Source organism: Rhineura floridana, chromosome 9 (assembly GCF_030035675.1).
Source record: "Rhineura floridana isolate rRhiFlo1 chromosome 9, rRhiFlo1.hap2, whole genome shotgun sequence".
Lineage (NCBI taxonomy): Eukaryota > Metazoa > Chordata > Lepidosauria > Squamata > Rhineuridae > Rhineura > Rhineura floridana.
The window spans coordinates 90,081,813-90,101,633 of record NC_084488.1 but is presented as its reverse complement, the minus strand read 5'-3'; positions in this window follow the sequence as shown (position 1 = coordinate 90,101,633).

The following is a 19,821-nucleotide window of genomic DNA, read 5'->3' as shown; positions in this document are numbered from 1 at the left end:
TGTAATGCCAGTTCTAGACTGATAATTCATCATCAATCATTTTGAAACAGTTGATCTCTCTCTCTCTCTCTCTCATTAAATTTGAAATGTGTTACATATAAACCAAAAATATGTGGTATCAGCATAAGGTCCAGTATTAGTGTATTTCTGACATATAGGAGACTAAATGGGATTGCATTTTTGTCAACTGTTGGTGCATTTAACTGTTCATGCTCTCTAAATTGCTAGTGGAACACAATCTGTTGCACAAATTCAATCTAGGGAATATTTATCAGTGTGATCACAATAGATGGTTGGTTATCCCAATCAGAACTGAACCAAAATGGAGAGGGTGCATTTTGAGAGAGAAAAAAGTTGCCCTACTGTGAATGTACCTTCAATTTTTCATGATTTTAAGAAGGACCTCTGAAATGAAGTGAAAAGGTTCACCCATTCAGAATGGGGGTAGGAAAAAAGCATCTGGTAACACTGTTTTAAAAGTTATGACACCTTTTGGCCCTCTAATCAGCATTTGCAACTCAAAACGTTCATGGTGGAACTTTGGTGCCTCCCAAACCCCAATCCTAAAATTTGCACAGCTATCTGCTGCAAGTGTAACATCTATGTATCCTGATATCACATTATTGCAGTGATCAGGATGCACACACCCCTCACCAATTCTTCTGAATTGCTTTCCAGTGCAGCTGCAGAACTCACACTTGGGCCCAAATAACTTGTGCTCAGACCTTATTACATTGCTTCCTTTATTCTGGCTTTTTCATCTAAACTGGACATATGATACATGTTTAAATATCATCTTAATGAACTGGGAGCATTTTAATGATGTATCTAGTGACTTCTACAGATTTGCTTAGGATAAAAGCTCTATTATCCACAAGATTTAGTACCTTTAACTGGAATTAGAAATGGAAGGGAATGTGCAGGTTTGATTCCTTTGCAGTTATATGGCCTTCTCTTCTGACATGACAATGAATAGGGTTAAGAAAAAATATGTTTTGAATTGTGCTAAAGTTAGGAAGGAGAAAAATCACTATAGATTGCTTATGTTAAGATTGCTTATAGATTGTTAAAAAAAACCCCAAAAGTCTTTATCATTACTTGACTTGTATGAATCTTCCAAAAATTAATTTGTCGAACTTTCAAATCTCTTTCACCTAGTTTTAATTTTATTTTCTCTCTCCACACCAAACCCACACATTTTGTTCAGTGCATGGACTTGAGGAACACAAATGTAAAAGATGCATGACCACCTGGGAACCACATGCATGGCACCTTGGGTGCCATAATGGAAGAAAGGCAGGAAATGAAAGGGAATGAATGAATGATTAAAATAATTACTCTTCCCCCCAAATTCTACCAGCTTTAGTTCTGAATTACTTTGGATTTATCAGAACATATCATTCCATATTAGGTTCCGTGTCTCTTTGTATATTGCTTTCTGCCAGTACAAAGGGATGTTCTGAAAACCTCCCACTCTTACCGAACAAGAGTTAGAGCTAGAAGATAATTTCAATGAAACACCGGAACATACAGGACGCAATGCAAGTCCTAGTACCACTATCCAACTCATCCTGGCTGTTACGAAGCCAACCACTGCCAACACCCAGGTTCTATGATGCATAGGATGGCTTATGCCAACTTTCCCCAACCTGGTGCCCTCCTTATGTTTTATATTACAACTTCCATCAACCCCAGCCAGCATAGTCATGCTGGCTGGGGGTGGTAAGAGTTGTAGTCCAAAGCATTTGGAAGGCACTAGATTGGGGAAGGCTTGCTTATGTCAACATTCCTGTATGGATATTTCCAGTGTGAGGCCAGCTGTGCAAATCTCTTTTGCTATGCCACAATATAAGTAACAACGTACTGATGTATCTGATTCTGCAGTATGTTAGTTATTAGGATTGCACATAGAATGAGTATCCACAGGAAAAAAAATAGTCACCACTTATTTATAGTTTAAAATTGTGTTTTAAAAATATAACAAAAAGCCAAATATTTCTCCTAATTTTGTCCCATTCCCTTTATTTCACTCATGAAAAGTCATTGGTACAAATGCTTGCACAAATACTGCCAGTAGCACTTGCCCATTGAGCTGCTCCATTTTTCCAGACTGTATAAATTAAATATCCTGCTTAGAAAACAGCCTTGGGAGTGTTTTTCATAAAAATAAGTCGTATTTCTAGCACGAAGTCTGCACATTTTGAAATAAAATGTAAAAGAAAATATCAGCCATGGGCAAAGAGAAGCAGCCTGAAAGAATGTGCTGGGATGAGACATGAGGGGGCGGGCGGGATTAAGAGGTTCCTTCAGATAATGGAGATAGATTTTAGCACTAGTTTTGCATCTTAATACTTCTCATACAAAAGCAGGAGAAGCATTAAAAAGTTCCAGTATGCTACATACCAGGCAATGCAGTGTCACTATGATGAACTATCTGGTCACAGAAATAAAATGTTGCTTTCTAGAACTCAAAGGAAGAATATGGGGGGAAGGGAGGGACATCAGTGAGACAAAAAATAAGTTTCAGAAGGCAAAAGGTGATGTTGCTGGAGAGGAAGATTCTGCTGCCATTTTTATGCATCCCTTTATAGATGCCTTTGTTCAAAAGTTTCCATTTTGCCTGGGAAGGTTTGCTAGTAGATACATAACTTAAAAATGGCTTTTTAATAGTTTTTTAAAGATGTTGTGTTTTAATATGTTTTTCAAGATATTTGATTTTTAAGATGTTTTAGACTGCTTTTAGTGTTTTTGATGGCCGCCCTGGGCTCCTTCTGGGAGGAGGGGCGAGATACACATTTAATAAATAAATAAATAAAGCTTGATTTCCCCCCCCCAACAAAAATCCTCTATTGACGTGAACAAAGGAGTGCTGCTATTCATTAAGTGTGGGACCTCCTGAGATGATTGACACCAAACTTTCCTCTAGATCTTGCCTAATCCAAGACTCACTGTACTATCCTATTGAATTAGCTACTGAGAGCCCTTAGGGTGCTAATTATACAGCAACCTATAGACCTTCTTTGTTAAACAGGAACAAGACAATCATCAGCCTTTGTTCTCCTGGGAATCACCCTTCCAGAACAACTCCACTCCTTTGTTTGTTTGTTCCCACCCAAGACTGTAACTTTCCTAGATTCCTTTGAGCTCAAGGAGTCTCCAGAATGCCCTGAGGCCTACAGGAGTTTCCCCTAGGTCTTCTGCAAACCTCAATAGACTGAAGTCTTGTTCCTTCTTCAAAAGCCTCTTCTTCCCCCTCCCCAAAGTTCCTGCATCCCTTTTCCTGAGTTCTCCACCAGGTGCCCGTTGGAGTCTGTTCCCCCTTTAGAACCCTAATTAAACATGGAGTCAGGAGGAGAGGAGAAGGCTGCTTGCTTGCATCCTTCTCCCTCCCCCCATCCCTTTGCTGCCCAATCACACACACCCTCTTTTGACAGCCCCAGATTGCTCAAGGTGGACCCAATCTGACCAGGGGCAATCTGGGGCTGCCTTAACCTGATCTGGCCAAATCCCAGGTTGACCCAAGTTGGCCAGATATGGTTCAGGATCCAGGACGTGGCTGGATACAGTACACAGCCCTACTGTTGACATGTTTAGAGACTCAGGAGAGAATGACAGGATAATAATGCTTAACAGGAAAAATGCAAATTTCAAGTGGAAATATAGTAAAATGTACAAGAAGAAAAGGTGGCACTTCTTAATTTAGTACCTAACAAATACCTGTGGCTATTTCAGTTTATTTTTAATATTATCTTACTTTTTAAAGCTAAAATGTAATAGTGTTCAAAGAAACGTTCACTTAATTCAATGTATCGAAAAGCATTCACAGTCATTTGAAGGAACAAATCATTCCTTTATTTTGAATGCAGTGCAGTGTGGATTTCAAAATATGGTAAGATGAATAATTAGGCATGGATCATATAGAAAGGAAATTCTAGGGGGTCCCCTGATCCTGACTGCTGTCTTTCTTGTGTCCTGTCTCAGTTACTGCCTGTCTCATTCATTGTTGACCATATATATCAGGGAACAAGAAAAAGACGTGCAGTGCAGAAGTGTACTTGTTTACTCAGAAGGACCTACTGTCACATAAGCGTATATAGGATTACAGTAGCAGTTATGTCCAATTAATTTCAATAGGACAAAGGTAATTCTCTTTGGTTGAGGGCATATATCTGCAAAAAAATACTAAACATGAAATATGTTAATGTAGTACTCTTGACTATGAGTGATCCTAAAATATGAGACCAAAGATCAGAAATCTATGTGAGCCAAGCGTTTGATGTTTGTAATTCAGGTTTTTCATGTTGACAATGAAAACTGCCAGATTTTAAAATGTATTGACGGCATCCGTACTGATTTTTTTTATGACATTCAGCTAAAGGTCTGCCCAGTACAATTAATTCTTTTCTTTAAAATATATAACAGATTCCCCAAATGGAAAATTTCCAGCTTCAGTACAATAAGGATTGTTGAAACAATAAAGGTGATAGAAAGCATATATATTGAAACTTAAATAGAAAATAAAAGTAAGGATTAGACGATAGCATAGCTTGCACTTCTGAATTATATCACTACAATGTGTTTTTCAGCGGGCTTCCTTTGAAGACTGTTCATAAAGCTATAGCTGCTCCAGAATGCAACAACTAGAGAGAGAGCTTTGGCTGTGGGGTGGTATACAAATGTAATAAATAATAATAATAAATAATAAATAACTAGATTTCTTGATAAGGCTGGTTCTAGTGATCATATCACAACTGTTCTTAAAGAACTCTACTGGTTACCTTTTGATTTCCAAGAACAATTCAAAATGCTGATTTTAACTTTGAAATCCTTGTTTGGGCTTGGTTAACTGAAGAAATGTTGCCTTCCAAGTGGCCCCTGTCATGCAGGTGGTCTTCCCAAGAGGCCCTGCTTGAGCATGTTTACTTATTTTTCTATATTTAGGCCCCATCTGCACTATACATTTAAAACAGTAGCATACCACTTTAAACAGTCATAGCTTTCCCCAAATCATTCTGGGAAATGTAGTTTGTTAAGGGTGCTGAAAGTTGCAAGGAGACCCCTATTCACATCACACAGCTACAATTCCCAGAGTTCCCTGGGAAGAGGAATTGATTGTTAAACCACTCCGATAAACAGTCCAATGAAAACTGAGGATGCTCAGTGTCTGCTGTGAAAAAAAGCAAAAAGCCATTAGGGAACGGGGCATGAATCATTATCTTGGAAAGCAGCATGGTTGACTCACTGGCTGGAACCTTGAGCATTTTATGTTGCAATATTTTATTAAAGTTTCCTCTTGTAATACATGAATAATGAAAGTACACATAAGGAATAAGTGTATAGTTGGGTATAGTCAACCAGCCCTAAGAAAGGAAATACATACTTTGTCAAAGGGAGTGCTATTCATAAAAAAAAGACAAAAGAAAAAAAAGATGATGGCCCAAGTGCCTGCAGAAATCAAAATGAAAGCATCAGAAAAAGCAACAGCAGAACTCAGGTTGATCTTTCAAAAGGGTAGGACTCTTACTTACTTAGTCTTACTTGGGACTCTTACTGTATTGGCGCAAACTTGTAATATACAAGAGTAATACATTTTGCTTTCAAGATGGTGCAAGGTATGTAACAGTTTATTTATTTATTTATTAAATTTATTAGTCACCCATCTGGCTGGTTATCCGGCCACTCTAAGTTCTAAGGGTGCAATCCTATGCACACTGGTTTGGGACTAAGAGCCATTGAACTCTGTGGGATTTATTGCATAGGACTGAACTGTAAATCCATTCTCCTAGTTCAGATATGAGTATCAGTTACCTGTTTGGTTGGCCTGTGTTTGGCTCAACTTGAGTCACATAAGTATAATGGCATTCTAGCACTCTGCAAACGCTGTCACTGGCGAGGCTGTGTGTATTGTACGAGATGAAGCAAGAGACATTGTACGGATGTTTTGTCTGCCATCTTAATGATGCTTGCATTCTTTACCTTCTCTGCTTTCTTTACTGTGTTCATGGTGAACTTTTTTACTATGTTCATGGTGAACATACTATTTATGTTATTATTTATGTATTTATTTATTATTTGGTTTATATCCCACCCTTCCTCCCAGCAGGGAGAACTATTCATGGTGAACTTTTCCCTTCCCTGGAGCTCCAGATACAAACCTTTAGTAGAGGGTATGGCTTTAGTGAGATTCAAGTGTGTAAGCTTTCTTTTGGCCCGCAGGATATCAGCATATTTCAGCTGCAGTGTGTTTTTTGTGGGTGGGGGTTACACTCTCACACAATTGTTATAATATGTAAATCTTTCTATTCCTATGGATTTTTTAAATATCTGAAAATGTTAAATCAGCTTTCCGATAGTTGAGTGGGAATAATTTATTAACATGGGGAACAATCCTGCTGAAGTTAAGCACCTCTAAAGTCCTGTTAACCCAAACAGAAATGATTTGAGCATGTGTAGTTTTCATAGTGCTACTGACATTTGTTACTAGCACTGGGAAAATTAGAGTCTAATTTTCCCATTGCTCCTAGTGCCTGGCACACAGTCATAGAAATGTGTCAAGCATTGGAAATGGGAGGAGGGAAGGAATGAACTCCCTTCATCCATTCCATTGCCTCTGGTGCATGTTTGCTAAATGGTGTATTTGTGAAGTTAGTGGGTAGAAAGGAAAATTGTAATTCAGTGAATCCTTTCCTTAAATTTTCCAAGAGTTTTAAGAAGTCCAGGAGAACCAGATTCAGATCAATTAGCTCCCAATGAAGTTGCAGAAAGTTTCTAACCATGTGTTTTATACAACAGGGTAACATGCAGTTGTGGATTTAATTATTTTAAAAAATCTATATAAGTTTTGCCAAAAAGGAATTCAAAAATGTATTTTGAGTTCACTGATAACTGCATCTCTACATTTAATGGTTTGTGATCACTTTGGACTAAGAGTAAAAAAAGAAAAAGAAAAAAAGGTATATGGATCTTTAAATCACCCTTTCTCACAAAAACCATTGTTGCAATTTAGCATTCCAAACACCAGCAGTAAAGGTAAAATGAGTCCACTGAGACTGAGATACAGGCATATACAACATAAAGGACAGGTCACAGAAAGTCCTTTGTATATTTGCTCTTATGATGATATATTTTTGATGAACTCCAAAGTGTGTTGGGTCTTGCAAACAAAAACACAGGCAGGTCTCAGCAGCACTCATTTTCCATGGAAAAAGATCGAACATCACTGTCAAGAGACCAAGGAATTTATAGCATTCTTAGTAACTTATCCATTGTTTTCAAAATACTCACCATGATATATAGAAGGGTATGTACATGTGACCAGGTATTAACATCAAAAAATGGAAGCAGCTGGAAGCCTTACAACAAATTATTTATGTTATTAAAGGGGTGAAAAATAAACTTTGTGGAATTGAAATCGAGAAATTGTGAAACCTAAGTGCATGAAATGCACACGGTATTGGTTGATTGATCTATTTTGCAGTCAGGAAAAAACATATTTTAGACAGTACTCAGTAGATACCATTGTGAAATGTTGAAAGCACAAAAATAGAAGAATAATGGTCCATCTATGGTAAACGTGTGGCTGGCAAAAAAATGGAAAGTTGCAAAAACGCATAAACTTACTGAAGCTGTGTGATTAAGGGATGGTAGATAAAAACTACTATTTCAGGAAGAAATGGCTTCCATTGATTGATTTTTATGATTATATTTTGGAAATTGACAAGTATGGAAATCATTCTTTGTGGTAAGGAAGAATATGTTTTAACTGCAGTTATTTAATAATGTTATTTAAATGAGCAAGTTGCCATTAATTATCTATTTATGCAATGTACAATATTTAGTTTTCATATTATTCAAACTTTAATGTCTTGGTATTTTAAAATATTTATATGAATGTTGTAAATATGAAAACTTATTTGTGGCCCAGGGAAGAAATAAGACATGGACAACCAATGTTGGGTTAACTAACGGGCCACTTTATTAAACCAAACTCATATTAGAATAATGAATGTGCAGAGGGGGACTTAAGTGCAGGAGCCTCCTGATAACTCAGGCAAAGCCTGCTTGCAGCTATTCGGGCAACCAAACCCCTGCTGGAGCAAGAGCCTGCCAATCTGCCAAACCCCTGCCCAACCACACCGTGAGGGTGTGTAGGGAGGCCAAGCTGCATCACCGCCCTCCGGTGCCCTAAAACTCTGAGTGGATGAGTCATGTTGGCCCCAATGGTGACCCGTATCCTGCTCCTAGGCTGCATAGCCCTGAGCTGCAGGCCTCTGGAACCGCCTATTACCCCTCAAAGGTGCCTAAAGGTGTCACCTAGCTGCCCTTTCCCTTTTAACCTTTCCTGCACTTCCTCGCCACAAAAGGGAGGCAAACCTCTGTTTAGTCCCCCTTTATCCCACCACTGAGCAAAACCTTGTGCAATCCCCTCTGCAGGTCTGCTAATGGGATGCCATTACCTATGTTGGTCAGATGAACACCATCTAGCCGATAAAGCTCCAAGCTATTGTGTCTTATCTCTGGATGATGAATAACAGAGGCACTAGAGTCCAACAAGGCCAGCCAGATCTGCCTATTGATTTTTTTGTGGGCCCTATTTATCCCCCTGGGGTCACCCATACAATTCCAGTGTCTATGGGGCAAAATATCGGACCACTCCTGGCCAGCGCTGCCCAATGGCCTGGAAGTCACTGCAAGCCTGCCAGATCATTACCCCCAAGGTGAATGACCAAAATATGCAGCACAGCCCGAACCAAAGCCAGCTGGAACTGCATAGGAAGGAGCCTATCCCAGGGCATCCCTCAATGGCCTAGCCACTGCACCAAAACACAACTTCGCCACCCTGCCGCCTGCCCAAAACACCACACTATGGTCCCAGAGGAGGATGTGCACCCTCTCATCTCCCTTCCAGGGGCTTGTCAAAACAAGCAACAACAACTCAGAACAGGAACAATAACAATTCAATGGCTGGTTTTCTGAACCCCAGGGAATGGTCTAATGTAAAACCTATCGGTATTAGAACACCACCTCCCAACTGCCTGCAATCTCTCCCATGAGAAGCCCAGGCAGGTGGCTGTAGAAGCCACACCAATTCAGAAAGAATGTGTTCTAAAATTATGAGGGTCCAAACCCAGGTTGTGGAGCCCTGCCTTAGCTACTGTCCATACTTAGAGAGGGGCTGGCTATCCTTGTGCATAAAAACATATCCCAGTGGCCCTCTCACTGCCAGGAATTGCTCTAATGCCAACACTGGGCAAAGTTCCACCTGCTGGAAGGGGGAGAGCACCACCAGGCATCCCTTATGCCGCTGGTCAGTCTTGGACCAGCATAACTGCAGGTGAGCCCACCCCTTCTTCAAACTGAGGTCAGAGACTAATAAAGTTCTAAGAGATGAATCAGTCCTGGACCCCGCCACAACCTCCTCAATACTGAATGCTCCAAAAACCAGGGTACGAGTGGCCATGTGATATAACTGCACCACAAAGGGGGAAGAACATAAGACCTCCCACTGTAACTGGAAACCAAATAATAGGTCCAGGGGAAAGGGGGAGATGAGCATCCAGGGCACCAGGATGCTCACGTACCCAAGCTTCTAACATTCTGCGGACTCAAAAGTCATCAGAAGAGTCCTGAAAACCCCGCAAGTTGGCTAAAAAGGAAAGAGAGAGCTTACCTTGCATAGTTTTGATAGTAAGGCCCTTCTTCCTGCCATCCACACAAAACTTGAGGAGGTGCTCCACCAGGATGGGGAATTCCTGGGCATAGCCCCTGTCTTCCCTGAAAATCAATAGCTCCCTATCTACTCTCTAGTAGCTGCCCACAGTGCTGGGTGCAATAGATAGGCTTATTGCCCTCTCTGACTCAAGCCTGCAATCTCCCATAGCTCTGGGGGGACCACATCCGGCTGTGCCCTTTCCCATGGCTCCAGTTGGCGAAATCTCTGATCTGGTTCCGTGACAGAGCATCTGCAATGCTGTTATCAATACCAGGGACATGGCGTAACAAGAAGAGAATATTAAAGGAGACAGTGTAGTACAAAGGCATGCACTAGGTACATGAACCTGGGGTTTTTAGATGACAAAGAATTGATAACATGCACTGTGGACAGGTTGTCACACCACAAATGCACTGTGGAATTGTGCAACCTGTCTGGCCATAGATGCACAGCCACAACTACTGGAAAAAATTCAAGGACAGTTAAATCCTGGATTAACCCTTCCTGAACCCAAGCCTGTGGCCAGCTGCCATTGCACCATGAGTCATTGAGAACTACCCCAAAGCCAAATGACCCCATTGCATGTGATTAGACCTGGAGTTCTGCCTCTAGGAGATGGTCCATTAAAACCCCATTAAATTCCTGCAAAAAGGTAGACCAAACTGTCAGATCTGCCCCAAGTGCAGCCGAAACCCTGATGTGATGCTAGGGTTGGGACAAGCTGGACATGGCATCATATACTCGCCTTAAAAAGGCATGCCCAGGTGCAGTAACCCTGCACATGAAGTTCAAATGACCCACCAATACTTGCAGCGCAAGCAGGGTCACCTTCCTGGAGGCGAGCACATGCAAGATTTTCTCCCAAAGAGCATCAGTTTGGCTAATGGAAGCCTACAGCACTGGGCCAAAGTGTCTATTTCAATCCCCAGGAAGGTGAAAATAGGTGATGGGCCTTCAGTTTTTTCCTCTGCCAATGGAACACCGAGCTCCACTGATAGGCCAGCGAAGTGACCCATAAAACATCTACATTCAATGGTGCCTGCCTGGCCTGCAAACAAAAAATCATCTAGATAATGAACCACTGACTGCAAACATGACCATCTCCTTACTGCTCATTCCAGGAAGGAACTGAAATGCTCAAAAACTGAGCAGAATATCAAGCAGCCCATGGGCAATGCATGATCCACATAAATGTTTTCTGCAAAAGTGAAGCCCAACAAACCAAAATCCCCCAGATGGACAGGGAGGAGATGGAAGGTGGATTTTATATCACACTTTCCCATGAGGGCACCAACTCCACAGCCTCTAACCATCTGCACGCACAGTCAAAGGACGTATAGTAGACATACACAAGTTTTGTGGGATAAAATCGTTATCCAACTCGCCCTGCTGATAAGAGTGGTGATGGATAAGGCGGAACTCACCTGGTGTTTTCTTGGGTACAATGCCCAACAGGGAAACCCTAAGTGAAGTGGTGGGTGGTGAAGAGAAAGGGCCTAAAACTCAACCTGCATCCCTCTCTTTATCAATCTTCTCCAGGACAACTTGCTCCATGCCCAAAACCGACTTAAGGTTCCAAGACATAAAAGCACACCTGGGACCCTAGTAGGGGATTCAAAAACCAACCACGAAGCCCTCCAACAAAAACTGAGCTTCTTGAACTAGGGGGTAGAAACTGAGCTAGTGATGTACCTCTCGTAGCTTAACTGGGCTGGGGCCCTTTTCCTTGAGCTGCCCCAGCAGGTACTTGCTTCTGTGGGCCAGAGGAATCCCTGTTCTTGCCCTTAAACTGCTGGCTCCTGGGGCAATTAATGCAGGCATGGGAGCCCCCACATATTGTGCACTCATGCCCGAACTGGCATGGGTTCCAGCCACAGAAACCATGGGAGCTAAACTCCCAGCAGAGCAGGTGGGATTGAAGCCCCTGTCCCGCTGGCCTGCTGGAGGGAGACGATGCCAACTGCTTAGCCAGTAGGTGGCTGCTGTCCATCCTGTCCCCGGCCACTGGCCAAAAATGCAACATGAACTGCAGCCAGAGGTCAGAATCCTTCTTATCCCAGGGGAGGGAGGTGTCAAAAGCCACCCTAATATGAAAAGACTCATCGTAGGTGAGCCAGGCTGCCCCTAGGAACTCAGAATAGCCACGATAGATAATGTCCAGATACTTGATCTCAAGCCCGTCCTGAACTCCAATAGGGAAAACCTCATGGCTACCAGTCCCAGGGTGGACCCTTCCATTGGGACATAGCTGCAGGACATTCATGAGAATTACCCTCCAATATAGCCTCCTGAGATGACTGCTGAGTCACTACTGGTTCCCATCTGTCCTGCTGGGCCCAGCCTCAAGGGCATTCAGCCATGCTAGAATCAGATCAATAGCTGGCTGGTTAACACCACTCAGATCAATAGTTGCCTGGTTAGCCACACTCACCACCAACAGAGCAATCCCCCTGAATCGCTTAGCTGGGCCCCCGCCCATTTTAGCAGGTGCCAGCTGGATGGGAGGCACCTGTCAGGAGGAAGCATCCTCCAAGACCTCCAAGCAAGCCAGGATAGCCACCCAAGGTGGACTGTCCTCCCCCACATCGGAGGAACCTGGAGGAGGGTGCTCATTCACCGCCTTTACAGCCTTGTCCTTCCCCTTAGCCCCCCCGTGCTTTCTTAGGTGACATACTTAATTCCCAAAGTTGGCCACTAGGGGACAACGGCTTTGCCTTAATAAGGCCTAAACAAGCCCACCACCAGCTTTGCCTTAATAAGGCCTAAACAGGCCTGAAGCCTTGAATCCTAAACAGGCCTGAAGTCCCACCCCTACAAGGCCTAATGAGGCCTAAGCAGACCTGAAGCCCCACTTCCCAAAAAGGCCTAATCAGGCCTGAAGCCTTAAAGCCTAATGGGCCTAAAGCCTTGGAGCCCAAACAGGCCTGAATCCCCACCCTAATGAGGCCTGGAGCCTCGTGGCCTAACACAGCCTAAACAGGCCTGAAGCCTTGAGGCTTAAAATCAGCCTGAAGCCCCCACACTGATAAGGCCTGAAACCTCGTGCCCTAAGAAGGCCTAAACCAGCACGAAACCCTAAGACTTAAGATAGGCCTGAAATCCCAACCAAAGGCCTAGCATGGCTCTGAGGCCTAGCATTGCACAGGCCCCAGTGACTCACCGCCAACATGGCCTAAAGCTCCTAATACTAACCAATGGGCATGATGGAAACTCGACCATTGAAGCTGTTAAGAAAAAAGGAGGGGGAAAAACCCCACATGCCGAAAGGAGGAGTGATATGGCTGTGTAGAACCGGCCTGGCCCCAACTCCCACATCAAACACACCCAGGGAGAGCGAGACAAAGCTCTCAGAATGGCAACCGGCACACCCCACAGGCCAGTGCTCCTAAAAATGGCATCCTGCTCATGCCGCTGAAGAACATTGCAGTTCAAGGCTCCTCACTATGTCCCACGCCACCGAAGAATCAAAGAGGGTGTGAGTAACGTGGCACGGGCATAAATTAGCTTGGCCGCCATGCCCTTACAGCATGCCGTGTCGGCGCATCTCCATTGTATGGCATGCGAGCCCACTCTCAATATGGCAGCTCGGGATTCATCCTGGGTCGCAAAGCAAGCCCAGTGGTCTGGTAATTCCCAGGAGCGGAGCAGGATTCTCTTCAGTAAAAAGCATCAAGAAAAAAAGGTGAATTAATTGATTTGTTTATTTTAAAAATTCACATTTCCCATTTTGCAATTCACTGATTTCCTGAACAAGCATATTAACTGACTAAAGTTGGTTGGCAACTAAACAGGGCCTTTATATAGCATAATCCAAAATGTTTGATCATGCAGCCCACATTCATTGCAGAATTATACAGCTGGGCTGTTTTTCTGTGGGGCTCATTTTTTTCATAACATAAGGCAACATTCTGGAATGTAAGGGTATAAGATTCTCGTCCACCATCCTGTTTCCCACTGCCGTCAAGGAAATACCTGTGGGATCTGCAATAAGGGCATGGGGCAATAGTTCACTCCTGCTGTTGTTCCCCAACAACTGATACTCAGGTGCATGATTTCCCTGAAAGAACAAAGCTCCCCTTGGAGGGTGCAGATAATGAATTTTGTGGGGAAAGTGGTATCCTTCCTTTCTTAGCAAGGCACTTTAATAGAGAAGGGGAGGGTTCCTGCTGGCTCCACATATCATTGCTTCTCCAGGCACCTTAACGCAGCCTGCACTAGAGCATAGTATGTACGGAGTGCACTCCATTGTGAATTACTTCCCTTAAAATGGGTACATGCATCCACAGTGCCGTATCAGTAATCCACACTCCTCACCCTCTCTTGAAAAGAAATTGGTAAATTGGCTTGGGCTACACATAGCACACTGCAGATGAGGAAACCCTTGTTCAGTTGCCTCAAAGACTTAAAATCTTTGTTGTTGCTGCTGCAAAAAGGACCCTTCACATATCATATCAGCCCCATAGGCTAAGAAACAAGGGACAGATTTCTGTTTGGCATTTTTTCTGTACACACTAGGCTGAGACGGTAACCTTTTGTACACTTATTTGGAAGAGAGTCCTATTGAATTGTGGGACTCCCTTGAGATTACACATATAGGTTCAGGTTTGAAGCATCCAGAACTTTGCATGAGTAAATGTTGGCTGCTCAATAAAATTGTGTTTTTCAGTGAGATGGAAAACAAATGTGTTTGATTATTAAGATCATAAACATTCATAGTCTTGAAAACAAAAAAACCTCTGCAGTCCTCAGGTAGGCTGGCATAAAATAGGAGTATGAGTAGTGGCGGTTCGTGCCCACTAGACCCGGTGGGGCTGCTAGCAGGTCATGGGAGGATGGCCAATGAGAGGTCACAGGGGTGTGGCCAAGTTGCTCTATTTTTTCTCCATCTTTCTCCATTGCAAAGATACTGGGGACACTTAAGCACTGCAGTTTTACAAACAGTTTAACTAAACTGAAAAGTGTATTTGGTTCAGAAGGGATCATCCCTGGTTTCACAGTTGCTTCTCTGCTGGAAGAAAAGTAGTGTGGCCCACACCTGTTTCAGTTCTCTCTCTATCCTCTTATTTTGCAAAGAAACAATGAGCACTTAAACACTTAGCACTAAGTGTCTTACCTTGGTTCAGAAGGGGTCACTGCCACAATAACTGTACTATACAGCCACGAGAGTGGCTGTTTAATATAGCCAGCATTGATTTTTTTGAATTCTGCAATGTTAAACTGAAAATACCCCCATGCCATTCTGATGATTCCCATAAGCTCATTTCAAAACAAAGCCTTACAAAATTTATAGTCCTGAATTCAGAAATGCTTGCTTAACAATTCTGTAAATGTTCATGGTGATACACAAAACAGAATTGAGAGTTCAAAATGTAAAAAGAGAGGGGGGAAAACCAGAGCCCTTTTGGACTTTTTTCTGTTAGAGTTCTCATAATCTGTTGAAATTAATTAAAAATTAGCTATGTTCACAGAGTACCTGTAATCCGATTACTGACCTTGCCCCATACTCTGACCTTCATTTTCTGCAGTTTAAACGTTTTTAAAAAATGCCTGGCTGATTTTTAATTAATTTAAGAAATTTAGTATTGAAGTCAATGATAAGGCTGGGCATGCTCAGTAAGAACCAACTGTCAGTGTTCTAAAAGCCCGAGTCACAACTGTTTGGCTTGGCTAATCAGGTGGCCACACCCACACCAGACCTTTATTTCACTCTAGACAGTCATGGCTTCCCCCAAAGAATCCTGGGAAGTGTAGTTTGTGAAGGGTGCTGAGAGGAGACTCCTATTCCCCTGACAGAGCTCCAGTGGCCAGAGTGGTTTAACAGTCAGCTGTTCTGATTGAAGCTCTGTGAGGGGAACAGGGCCTCTCCTATCAACTCTCAGCACCCTTCACTAACTATGCTTTCCAGGATTCTTTGGGAGAAGCCATGCCTGTCTAAAGTGAAATAAAGGTCTGGTGTGGATGTGATCAGGAACAGCTTTGGTTTAAATTTGGGTGGGAGACTATATGTGCCTGCTGTAGAATAAAAAGATGGGGGGGACTGAAAAAATACTGTTCACAATGTTTTCCTTTTGGAAAGGAAACGGGCTTCCCCTTTTCCCAGTGCCTACCCATCCAATCTCTTCCCCTTCCCCTCCCTGCCCTCCCCTCCCTGCCCCTCCCCCAGGTCAGTTTCACCTATCCTAAGCATGGATGCACAGGAGTAAATCCCACTGAATTCAAAATGCATGCAAATGATCAAACCTGCCCTCCCCTTTTCTTCCCTCCTATCCCCTCTCTCTTGTTCCTTCCCTCTCCCTTTATTTGCCCCTCCTTCCCTCTCCCTTCTCCCCTTCCAATCCCCTCCTCTTCCCCCCTCCTGCTTCTCCTCCCCCATGGTCAGTTTTAAGCATGATTGCATGGGAGTAAATTCTATTGAATTCACTAAGAATGCAAATGATCCAACCTGCCCTCCCCTCCTCCTCCCTCCCATCACCTCCCTTTTGCCTCTCCCCTCCCTTCACCGCTCCCTCCTCCCCTTCCAATCCCCCTTCCCCCTCACCCTCCTTCTGCTCTCCTCTCCCTTCCCCCTTTCTCCTTCCCTCTCCTCTCCACTCTCCCTACTCCTCCCCCATGGTCAGTTTTACCTATCCTAACCATGATTGCAGGGGAGTAAATTCCATTGAACTCAATAAAAATGCAATTGATCAGACCTGCCTTTCTCCTCCTTCTCTCCTCTCCCTCCCACCTCCCTTCTTCCTCCCCTCCCCTCTCCCTTCACCCCTTCTCCCCTGCCCACTCCAACACTCCCTCCCTCTTTTTCTTCTCCTGTCCTGCCTATCCTAAGCATGATTGCACGGGGGTAAATCTCACTGAACTCAATAAACATGCAAATGATCAAACCTGCCCTCATCCTCTCCTCCCCCTCCCCCCTCTGCCCTTCCTCCTCCTCCCGTCCCCATTCTCCTGTGGTCAGTTTCACATATCCTAAGCATGATTGCAGGGGAGTAAATCCCACTTAACTCAATAATGATCAATCCATTTTGATGATCAATCCATTCTCAGAATGATCAATCTATTCTCAGGAAACATGCACAGGATCCCATTTCTTACGTCCCAGATTAAAAGTAAAAAAATTCAGAAATAGGCTGTGCTGATCTTCTTTTAGCAGGGAGAAAACAAAAATATTAAGAAAGTGGATATAGTTGATATAGTCACTTTGAACATGTTTTATTTACTTTGCAATTTTAGTGAAGTTTCCTCTAGTAAATCATTGTCTTCTGTTTTTGTGAATATGTGAACTACAGCAACAATTTGAAACACTAAAAAAACTCCAAAAACAATTGTGGACTAATTCTGCAGAATTATTCTGCAGAATAGTTTGCAATGGATATGAGGAGTGTCTCAGTCTGCATAAGATAAAACAATGGGAGGTGAAATATATTCTAGCAAAATTCTAGGTGTGCTCTATGTTTTTAATTGACCATGCCCACCTTTCCTTAAGTGGAGTGGTTTAAGCATAGCAGGCTGAAAACATGCATGTTGGGCAGGCCAAGTTTATTTTTTCCAACAGCTAGATTCATTGCTTAAGTAGTAACATATTGTAATCAGTCTGATTTTACATCAAAGTGCAGTTTCAAATTCAACTATTAATGCACCCAAAACAGAAATAGATCATAACTACCACTTTGAAACATAAAAGGTTGTCTTCACCATCATGTGACATTGACCAATTAAAAGGCGTTGAAATTAATAAAAATAAATTTGACACTGATTTCTAGGATGAATAATGAGAGAAATGTAATTTTCTAGGTTAGATTTTCTATAGAAACAGTAGTAACACAGGAAAGAAGCAAAGTAAGAAGAACACCAACAAACATACAAAAATGTAATTCTCCATCTTTGGAGATGGCAGGTGTTACCATCCCTCACCATATGCTCAGAGCAACCTTTCCCAACCAGTGTGCCTCCAGATGTTGTTGGACCACAATTCCCATCTTTCCTGACCATTGGCAATGCTGGCTGAGGCTGATGGGAGTTGTGGTCCAACAACATCTGGAGGCACACTGGTTGGGAAAGGCTGGCTCAGAGGCACAAGTTACCAAATTCTTCCAATCTACACAGGAAGTGGATTGGACTATGAAAGACCAACCCAAATTATGTTTGCATTTTTACAAATTTGTAGGGCATTCCAATATCTCTGAGAGCACGTCAGGTCTCCTGCTCCTCTGGTGCATTCACTGTACCTGCCCAATTTCCCTGCTTTTTAAAGTTTGATAGAAATATCTGTTGGCTATAGGTACGTTCTTAAACCGCAATACATTTTTTCCAATTAGTGAATATTACTCAGAAGCAAGCCTAACTGAATTCTACGGGGATTACTACCTGAAGAGTATGTATAAAACTGCAGCTTGAATTGGATAGTCTTAAAGGTGCCACACAGGACTCTTAAGAAGGGACCTCAGAAATTTCAAGACCTATGGGAAAACGTTATTACCCTTGCCCAGCTTATTCACTTCTACATCTTTTTTTCCAGAAGGTGGAGGGATATTATGTTTTAAACATCCTGGAAGACCAGGGTTAAAATCAGCTATGAAACTCACTGTGTGGCCTTGGGCCAGTCACTGTCTTTCAGCTTAACCTACCTCACAGGGTTGTTGTGAGGATAATATGAATGCCACCTTGAGCTGCTTAGAGGAAGGGCGGAATGTATACAAATGTTATACTGATTAATAAGGAATTTTCAAAATAAAAAGGCTCTCTCCAGCCTGACTGCCCCATAATTTTGAAATGAGGAGGAGGCAGGTTTGGTATTATGAAAACATCCCAACCAAAGATCAAAGAATCTGGGACACAACCAAGATATACAGGTCTACAAACAGTAGACTTTTCATGTAGGTCCTTGGCAAATCCAATGTGTAGCTGTCTACTGCCACAAGCTATCCTGGGTGGGATGTGCAGGCAGGGTGCAATTCATGCTCTCATACTACATATAAGCCTAGTGGATAAAGAAAGCTCAAGAAATCCAGCATTTTGCAGATGCTCATGATGCACGGGCCTTTTTTAATTCCACAAAGGCCATCTATGCAATAACAAATTATGGTACAAATCCTTTACGTTCAATGGATGGTACAAAACTTCTTAAGGATAAAGAGTCTATTGCACCGCGTTGGAAAAAGCATTACCACAACCTCCTTAATCATAACTCTATTGTGGCTGGTGAGGTCTGCTCACAAATTCCACAACAAACTAGAGGCGAGCTTGCAGTATCCCGTAATTTGGATGAAGTTAGTAAAGCCATTAATCGAACGAAGAATAACAAAGCTAGTGGACCTGATAGGATTCCTGCTGAAGTCTTTAAAGAAGGTGGGCCTGAACTTGCACAACAACTTCATAAGATCATCAAAAAAAATTGGATGAGAGAGGAGATCTGGAAGACTTTAGGGATGCCATAATTATCACTCTTTTTAAGAAGTGTGATAGAACAGATAGTGGGAACTATCGAGGCATCTCTATTCTTGCTACTGCAGGTAAAATCCTCGCAAGGATCCTCACAAATTGCCTCCTACCTATCTCAGAAGATATCCTCCCTGAATCCCAAAATGGTTTCTGCCCTTCCAGGGGGACAGTGGACATGATCTTCACTGCAGGACATCTTCAAGAAAAATGCCAGGAGCAGAATCAACCTTTATATATTATTATTATTATTTATTACATTTGTATACAGCCACATAGCCAAAGTTCTGTGGGTGGTTTACAACAATTAAAAACATTAAAAACAAATATACAAATATAAAAACACATTTTTAAAAACAATTTAAAACCACATGCTAAAATGCCTGGGAGAAGAGGAAAGTCTTGACCTGGCACCAAAAAGATAACAGTGTTGGTACCAGGTGCACCTCGTCAGGGAGATCATTCCATAATTTGGGGGCCACCACTGAAAAGGCCCTCTCCGTTGTTGCCAGCCTCCGAGCTTTCTTCGGAGTAGGCACCCGGAGGAGGGCCTTTGATGTTGAGTGTAGACTACGGGTGGGTTTATGTCGGGAGAGGCATTCTATCAGGTATTGTGGTCCCAAGCCGTGTATATGGCGTTTATTGATCTGACTAAGGTCATTGATGCTGTGAATTGA